Raw genomic sequence first — 8747 nt, forward strand, 5'->3', positions numbered from 1 at the left:
CACTAGGCTTGTCACAGGTCAAAAGCAAAATGTTTGAACCTAGGAAATAACATTCTCTGTCCAGTCTGGTAGATGGAAGTTGAAGAAAAAGAAGTCACTTTAATCCTTAAAATTGTAATCTTTAAATAAATGATTTAAAATGAGAATAAAGAAAAGCATTGTGAATCTCTCTGTATATATATTTAATTATATAGAATTAAATTAATAATATTTATTAAATATTATATATATAAATAACATATTTAGAACATCAGGAACATAAGAAAAAGAATCAAATATCGCACATGACCATCATTATGCCAGATCTACACCATATTTATCCAGTTCACAGTCTGTATCATCAGAATCTAAATTCTAAATTGTTACTATTTCAGACATATAGCAGTCTTAAGAGTCATTTCTGAAGACATGACATAAATTATTTGAGGAACATCTCAATAAAGTAGCTCTGACCAAGAAGAAACAATAGAAAAGGGTAAGACTGAAAGATTTCTGTGAAGCAGTTTTTTTTTTAAGATTACAGAATCTCACTGTTACATGGAATTTTTTTGTTATTCATCAAATATCAATATCCTCCAGTATTCTTGATAAGTGTTATTCAGCATCTGTTTTCTTAGATAGTTTTACTTGTGCTAAGCTGAAACCTGTGCCCTGGTCCTAGCTCTCACCTTTGAAACCATACACAATAATTTGTCAGGGAAAGACCACATGGCAGCCATCTAAACAAGTATAGCTATCATGTACATTCAAATTCAAGTTAACATTCCTAAAATCTTCTCTTGTTCATTATAGGACCTGGTTTCCATATCTCTTCTTATTCTTTTCACACTACACTGACTGTATTGATGACCACATTTTCAACTCCTGTTGATTGTACAGTTATAACCTAAACCTTAACTGTGTGGTATATATGATGCTATGAAATAATTCTCTGTTCATTTTTGCTCCAACTTACTGTTTTCATTTAAGCATGGGACTCTGTATCTCTGTATTGAGCTCTGTAGACTTGCATGATTTTTTCTATCAATATGTTTATCATCCATCTCTGATTTCTATCATCAGAGAGAAAACTTAATAAGGTGTTAAGACTGGATTTTTTTCGTATGGCAAAAAAAAAAAATAATAATCATGGGTGAGTTGTACCAATATACTTACTCTTAGAGAATGGATATGTTTTTCTCATTAAATTTATTTATTTAAAAGAGACAAATAATAGTTAAGCCACATTTGTCTCTAAAGAGAATATTAACTCCTTATACCATAACCAACAACAAGGTTTGTGTGTATAAAATACCTTATAAAGACTCAGGGATGATCAGAGAAAATTATTGCACAGAAAATGCAAACTTGGCACTGAACACTAAGTAGTACTTTCCATGATATAAGAGAGCCATTAGTTTTCCCATGTGTAGAAGGGGCTTGTACCAAAGGATTCTGGTATTTATGTAAGTGCTTCCTACCTAGTAAGAACTTGAAACATTTTTCCCTGTATGCCTTAGAAACTGTTATGGAGAGCAAGTCAGTCTAAAAATAATAAATGCAAGTTAAGGCAGTATCAGTGAGAATTAACTTAATATTAATAATAACTACTAAATATTTAACATTTACCATGGGCCTAGAATTATGTTAAGAATCCATAGACTCCCACTTATTCACTGCTAATACAAAAATCTATGAGTTGTCTAATAAAGTCCATTTTGTAAATCAGCAGGTATGTAACTTTCCTAATCTCAAAGCTAAAAAATGGCAGAATCAGAATTCAAAAGTGGGTATAAGCTAAGGCCACTGGACTGAATGCAGTGAAAAATAAGTTTCCATTGTATAAAAGAAATAATTTCTACCTGTGGTATTTATCCAAAGATGGAATGAGTACCATAAAAGAAAATGAGTTACCTGTTAACAAAATATTCAAGTATAGCATAAAACACCACATGTAGATTTAATGGATGTTTGTTTCAGGAGGAAATGACATAATCCCTAAGAATATTCAGTAGGAGGCTGAGGCTATTTGGGGTCATTGTAAGGAGGAGTTGTTTGGTAGAGACCTCGAGTGAATATTTGGATTCAAAGATTCTATGAGGGAGTTTCTCTGAAGTGATGTGAGATGAAGGACTTAAAGTGTTTACTTGTGGTAAAATATACCTTGGAGGTACACTGGAGGAGAAAAATGGAGAGATACTACTAGTATCTCTAGTAGATACTAAAAGAAGAAGAAAAAGTTGTAGAATATATAATAATAATATTTGTTGAACACCTACTGTATGTCAATCATGTACATTGATATTATCTCTAATCTGTGAAACTGTATTACAAGGTAGCAATTTTCATCTTTGTTTTTTTTTTATCTTTGTTTTATAAAGGATAAACTAAGGCTCACAGAAGATAAATGTATCTATTCTAATATTCCAGAGCTAGTTATTATCTCGAATTCCTAATATACTTTCATACTTGATGCTTTATATATGATAACTCTGACTGTTTTCTAACATTGGGACTGTTAAACCCTCTGGACCAACAGTAATTTTTATATTGTTAAGGGATACCTGATCTCTCTGTGGACACTGTAGAAAATTCCCATGCAATACTGTTTGGGGGATCCAATGCAATAAGAATAAAATTGCTCTGGGAGACAAAGGACAATAAAGATAAAGTCCTCTGGTCACCAGCTTTAAATTGTTCTAGCTTGGTTACCAATAGAATGTTGAACACATTATATGGCATGGACGTATAGGCAGGCAATATCAATTTCAAATCTTAAAACACAAATATTGAGGGAACAATAGTTATGTCCAAAAGATCACAGGTCTATGAATTCATGATTTATGCCTGTTCAACCAGTATCACTTCAATTTAATGTTTGTTTATTAAGTGCTTGGTGACAAACACTTGATGCTGAGGATATAGAAATTTTAAAAAATAATGCTTATCCTCAGGAAGCTCATATTCTAGATATTAATATTAACATAATAGAACTGATAAGATATTGATTGCTAAATCCCTATGATTAATTATTAGCCATGTGCAATGGGAACAGAGCTAAAAAGTATCTGTATGGGGGTGGAGGGTGGTCAGGGATTATTTCATGAAAAACACAACATTTGGACTGAGCTTGAGACCTTGAATAAACTTTGAGCAGATTAGAAAAGGCCATTCCAGGCTGTATTATGAACTCAGAGGCGTGGCAATTCATGGTATGTTTATAAACAGCAAATAAGTCTGAGAAACTAGAAAATAAGAAACCAAGAATATAATGGATAAAAAAGACTGGAAGATAAACATGGTCCAGTAGAGAAAGATTTCATGCTTCTCACTGGAGGATTTGAAAAATGTCATGGCCGTATGTAGCAGACTATGATGGAGTTGTTTAAGGAATTCATAACAGCACTTTTTCTCTGAGAATTGCCTTACTATTTTATAAGGGTAGGGACTTAATTTGTTATGGTTGTGCTGCTTGATCCTGTGTCAAGCCTCTGTTGATTATACCACTTTGCTATCAGCTAACTTGGGTTCATCAGCAGGCAAGTAACTCAGGCAAATTATTTTTTACCTCTAGGTATCATCTTCATCACCTATAAAATGAAATTACAGGGTCTTGGTGAGGATTAAATTAAAAATTCACTAAAGCCTTTATCACAGGAAATTGCCTATAGTAAATAAGAAGCAAAACCACCCATCTACATCACTACAAATATCATCACCCATAATCAACATTGTTGTTATCATTTGGGGCCAAACCATTTTTTTCGCCCTCTACCATTTAGAAATGAAGTTAAAAAAAAAAAATAGAGATTGGTCTATGTAATTTACTAAGGCTGCCAGGGTTAGAGGAAGGCATATTTGGCCAAATTCATGCTATATCAGAGAAATAGCTATAGACAGAGAGGAACAAGAAATGCAGTGGTCCTGCAGAAAAAAACAAAGACAATCACTGCAGAGACATTCACTGCAACCCAAAAATCTTGAGAGAGCAACTGCCTAGAATTCTGATGGCCTCCCTGATTCCATTGCTTCATAATCTAGGTGTCATTTCTATCTTGAGTTCCTTTTTATAACTTATTTTTATTTTTATTTATTTATTTTTGCTCCAGGTAAGGGGGTTACCGTTGCTAGCTCCTAAGGTGTCTTTTATAGCTCAGAAGACTATATATCCCAAACTTGAAAGCAAAATTTCAGATGGTGATATGACAGTATGACACCTGGATTGACCATGTGCACGACCCACTGGAGAGCAAACCTAGACAACGTGGAATTATGATTGTGCTTCCTGGGCCTTCTGGAAGGGAAGGTGCTAACTGGCAAATACATAATAATCTTGCTGCTTATTGAATCTCTCACACCTCCGTGGAGTAGAGTAAGCCTTTTAGTAAACTGCATGAACTCTTTCAGGCCACTAGGGGACTACTGAACCTCGTCTTCTGGCATGCTACCTATGCCCCAGAAATCTGTTTGCCTATTTATCAGGTGCTTGGAATATAGGAAAAGGAAGACAGAATTTTGGGTTCAAGCCCAGTGATGAGCTCTCGGGAAATGTTATAGAAGAACAAGCAAGAATGGAAGTCTATTAACATGGATTCTGTTGGACTTGGATAAAATGTAAATTCCAAACCTACCACCACGTAAAGGGGTATTCTCAAAGCAAGTGATAAAAATAAACATTTGAAAGTGCCATGGAAAGGTCAGAGGTCTTCATGGGAATAATTTTGTCCTTCATGTTGTTATATTAAATGACTTTATGCTTCTTCTTAGAATAAAATATAAGCGGATTGCTATTTATATATGAGTGATTTAATCTGAGAGGAAAAGTAAATGATGGGGTGGGGAGGTTCTTCTGAGAAGAGGCTAAAGGTTTTGATGCACAGTTTGGAGCTAATGACTCAGCAGTGACTGAATGATGTTGTACACACACACATGCACACACACAGTGCTGGTAAATGCTCTTTTACAAACACTGACCATCAAAGAAACAAATTATTTTAAAAGAGACTTTTAGCAGGCTTTGGAGAAGGTTTGCTAGAAGTAAGAGTATCTAATATGTCAGAATTAAAAGAGCTATATAGCTCTGTGAGCTTGCTGTGAGCATATTGTTATTGCTGCCTGTTTTGCTATTATGGCACTATATTAGTAAGGAGTGTGTTAGATATAAAAACAGAAAACCCAACTTGCAGTAGTGTAAACAAAAGTAGAGAAAAGGTTGGAGGTAGGCAGCTCCTGGCTTTGGTAGCTAAGTAATGCCAGAGAGGACTAGGCTGCATTTCATATTACTTTCCTGCATGGCTGCAATATGGCTACCTCAGTTTCAGTCGTCTGATCTGCATTTAACAGGAAAAATAAAGAATAGGGTCATGTGACCCTATCTAGCTACAGAGGAAGTTGAGAAACTTACAAGATACTCTTTGCTTTCTGATTTAGGAAGTGAATACATACAGATAAATATTCAGATGAATCCTACAAAAAACTTTTGAGTGCTGTAGAAATTTGGAAAACTGAGCTGATTACAATAGCAAGAAATATTCTTTTTTGGTTTTGTCATCCTTTATAACATAGATGGCCAATAGAGTTGAGGATTAAGACTGGAAGTTAAATGGGCCATCTGTCACAGGCAGGGATCTGCCTCTGGGTAGATTAATTACAGCAAGATACCCCTTACTCTGGTATGATGGCTTAGGGAGCAGAGTGCAGAGTGCCACTGGCACACTCAGCTTTTGGGCGAGGCACAATCTGCACAAATATGTGCAGAAACCTCATGAGAGGCTTGGGAGAATTTTGAAAAATCCTTTCCCAATATTTTTCTTAATATCTTTTCCAATAATTTCAAGATATTCTGCTGAAATCCATTGTTATCTAATATCGATAATACAGTCACAGTCCAAAAGGCTAATAGAATGAGAGACCTAACACATTCAATTAAAGCACTTAGACCATTAAAGGCCTAAATTGTTAAAGCCCATTAGTTTAGCTCCTACCAGAATAGGAACTGGGTTCCTCGGTTGCATTTCTATGTTATAAACTGATATATATTTTTAAGTTTCCTAAGGGAAAGAATCGAAAGATGTTATACCTGTTATATCAATTAGTATCCATTATATTAAGTCCCATCTGGAAGATTTCTTATAATGTTAAATAACAGGAAAATATTGGTCTTGATGAGAAACTAAAATAATTATTCTTATTTCCAAAACTGTATAAACAAGCATGTTTCTTCTTTTGACCTTGCTGCCTGGATACTCAAAGTCAGAACTGAATGAGAGCTGACTTTTGGTTGTGTTAATTTTCTTTCATTCTTGGACCTGTTTTTCTATTTCTATTTTGTACTTTGCTTTTGTTGTTTTTTTATGAGAGGCTCCTCAAAACTTCTAGGGAAAAAGAATATAAATAAACACTAGTAAGTGAAACAGTTATTGGTGATTTGGGGGGGACTACTAATTTATCTGGATCCATTATATCACATTATCTATTTATTATCTGGTATAGTGTTTGAAATAAAATCCAGTATTAAATAAAATACTGAATAAAAAGACAGTAACCATGAGAGGACAATTGGAACCAGAAGATTCAGCAAAATCAGACACAGAACTGGATATAATATATTTTACAGCAAAGAGGTAGTTACTTTGAGGCTCCTGCCAATTTATACTCTGAAACATTATCAATTTACCCTTTAATTACCCTTTAATCACATAAATAAAACAGTATTTCCTTCTTACCTAAAAGCAAGAAGATATATGACATTTTGATAATGTTTCAGAGTATAAATTGGCAGGAGCTTCAAAGTAACTACCTCTTTGCTGTATTTTCACAGCCCTGAAAATTCTCTGTGTTCAACGTAGTCAACCTTACCTCAGCCCAACCCGTGGAAACCACTGATCTTTTTACTGTCTACATAGTTTTGGCTTCTCAAGAATGTCCTATAGCTGGAATTATATAATATCTAGACTTTCAGACTGGCTTCTTTCACTTAGCAATATGCATGCAAGTGTCCACACCTTCTTGTGACTTGAAACCTTATTTCTTTGTAGCGTCAGTTAATAGTACGTCATTTGGATATATCACAGTGTATTTATTCATTTACCTACCGAAGGACATCTTGTTGCTTCCAAATTTGGGGAAATGTGAATAAAGCTGCCATAAACGCCTGTGTGCAGGTTTTTGTGTCAACACAAATTTTATAAGAAATCACCAAACTGTTTTCCAAAATGGCTGTATTATTCTGAATTCTCACCAGCAGTAAATGAGTTTCTGTTGCTCCATATCCTCACTAGGCTTTGGTGTTCTCAGTGTTCTAGATTTGGGCCATTCTTCTAAGTGTAATGGTATCAAATGTTTTAATTTTATTTTCCTAATGACATATGATGTGGAGCATCCTTTCATATGCTTATTTTCCATCTGTGTAATATTTGTTATATCTGATGATGTGTCTGTTAAAATTTTTTGCCCACTTGTTAATCAAGTTATTTATTTATTTGACAGAGAGAGATAGCAAGAGAAGGAACACAAGCATGGGGGAACTGGAGAGGGAGAAGCAGGCTCCTCCATGAACAGGGAGCCTGATGCTGAGGCTTGATCCCAGGATGCTGGGATCATGACCTGGGCCAAAGGCAGCTGCTTAATGACTGAGCCACCCAGACACCCCTATTGGAGTAGTAAACCTTCAGTAACAGATACAAATATTTCTACCCCTCCCCAGAACTTGAGACACATGTATAGGACAATCTCAGCTTCAGAACTCCCATGGATTTGTCCAGGTCCATTGTTGAGATTGCAAATTTTCCAGTCAGAGCTCTTCCTTTCCACAGGTGATAATACCAAAGTGCTCCCTAAAAACTGCCCAAAGGCTATCCTTTGTTGCATAATCTGTTCAGGGAATGAAGCTTATGACTCAAAGCAGATTTCATTGGCAAACTGCCAGTTTCTAGCCTCTTGCACAAACTTCTCTCTATATATATGTTTTTATATCTTATATTTCTAGGTGGTAAACTACCTATTCTTTAGAAGATCTGTAGGTATGCCACAAGGAATTAGATCATATATGCAAATTTTAAAATGACCCTAAAGACTGTTTTGAGAGACTCTATTATGGAAATATATATATATATTTTTTAATTTCAACAAGCATTTAGATCTAGTGTGTACTAGACCTTACACGTGATTCCAGACATTCAAAGAACTGTCATCGTGAAGCTCATTACCCACCTTTTGGCTTCTCTTTTAAACCACTATGCCAATATTTCTTTTGATTTTCATGTATTTGAAATGCTGTGGTTAAAGTATTCCTTCTTTTTATTTATTTATTTATTTTTTGTATTTCGTGGCAAAAGTCAGTGGCAGTTATATGCCAAATACTGAAATGGTTTTTAAGGAGGAAACAACAAGAAAAGTAAGACACTGAATTTTTTCAAGGAGGAACATAACAAGTATGCAATGTTGCAAACAGGCTATGAACAGGGATATGTGGAGGGGCAGGAGTCAGTGGATATTTAGATTAGAGAGACTTGAAAGCTCAATTTTATTCCACTTATCAAGGATATCTGTTTTTCAATTTAATCATCTATTATAGACCACTCTTATTCCATATTTGCTTGGAAAATATTTTGAAATCTTAATTTGTGATTTATTTCTTCCCTTTCAGTTTACCTATATCCCCTCCTTTAAGCAGTTGGCAAATTTTGTCCTTTTTCACTTTAGGAGATTGTGGCAGTGCAGAAAGCAATGAATATACTTTAGTTCCTAAATTTTGTGTCCAGAAAACA

The sequence above is a fragment of the Mustela erminea genome, chromosome 3, assembly GCF_009829155.1.
Source record: "Mustela erminea isolate mMusErm1 chromosome 3, mMusErm1.Pri, whole genome shotgun sequence".
Classification (NCBI taxonomy): Eukaryota; Metazoa; Chordata; class Mammalia; order Carnivora; family Mustelidae; genus Mustela; species Mustela erminea.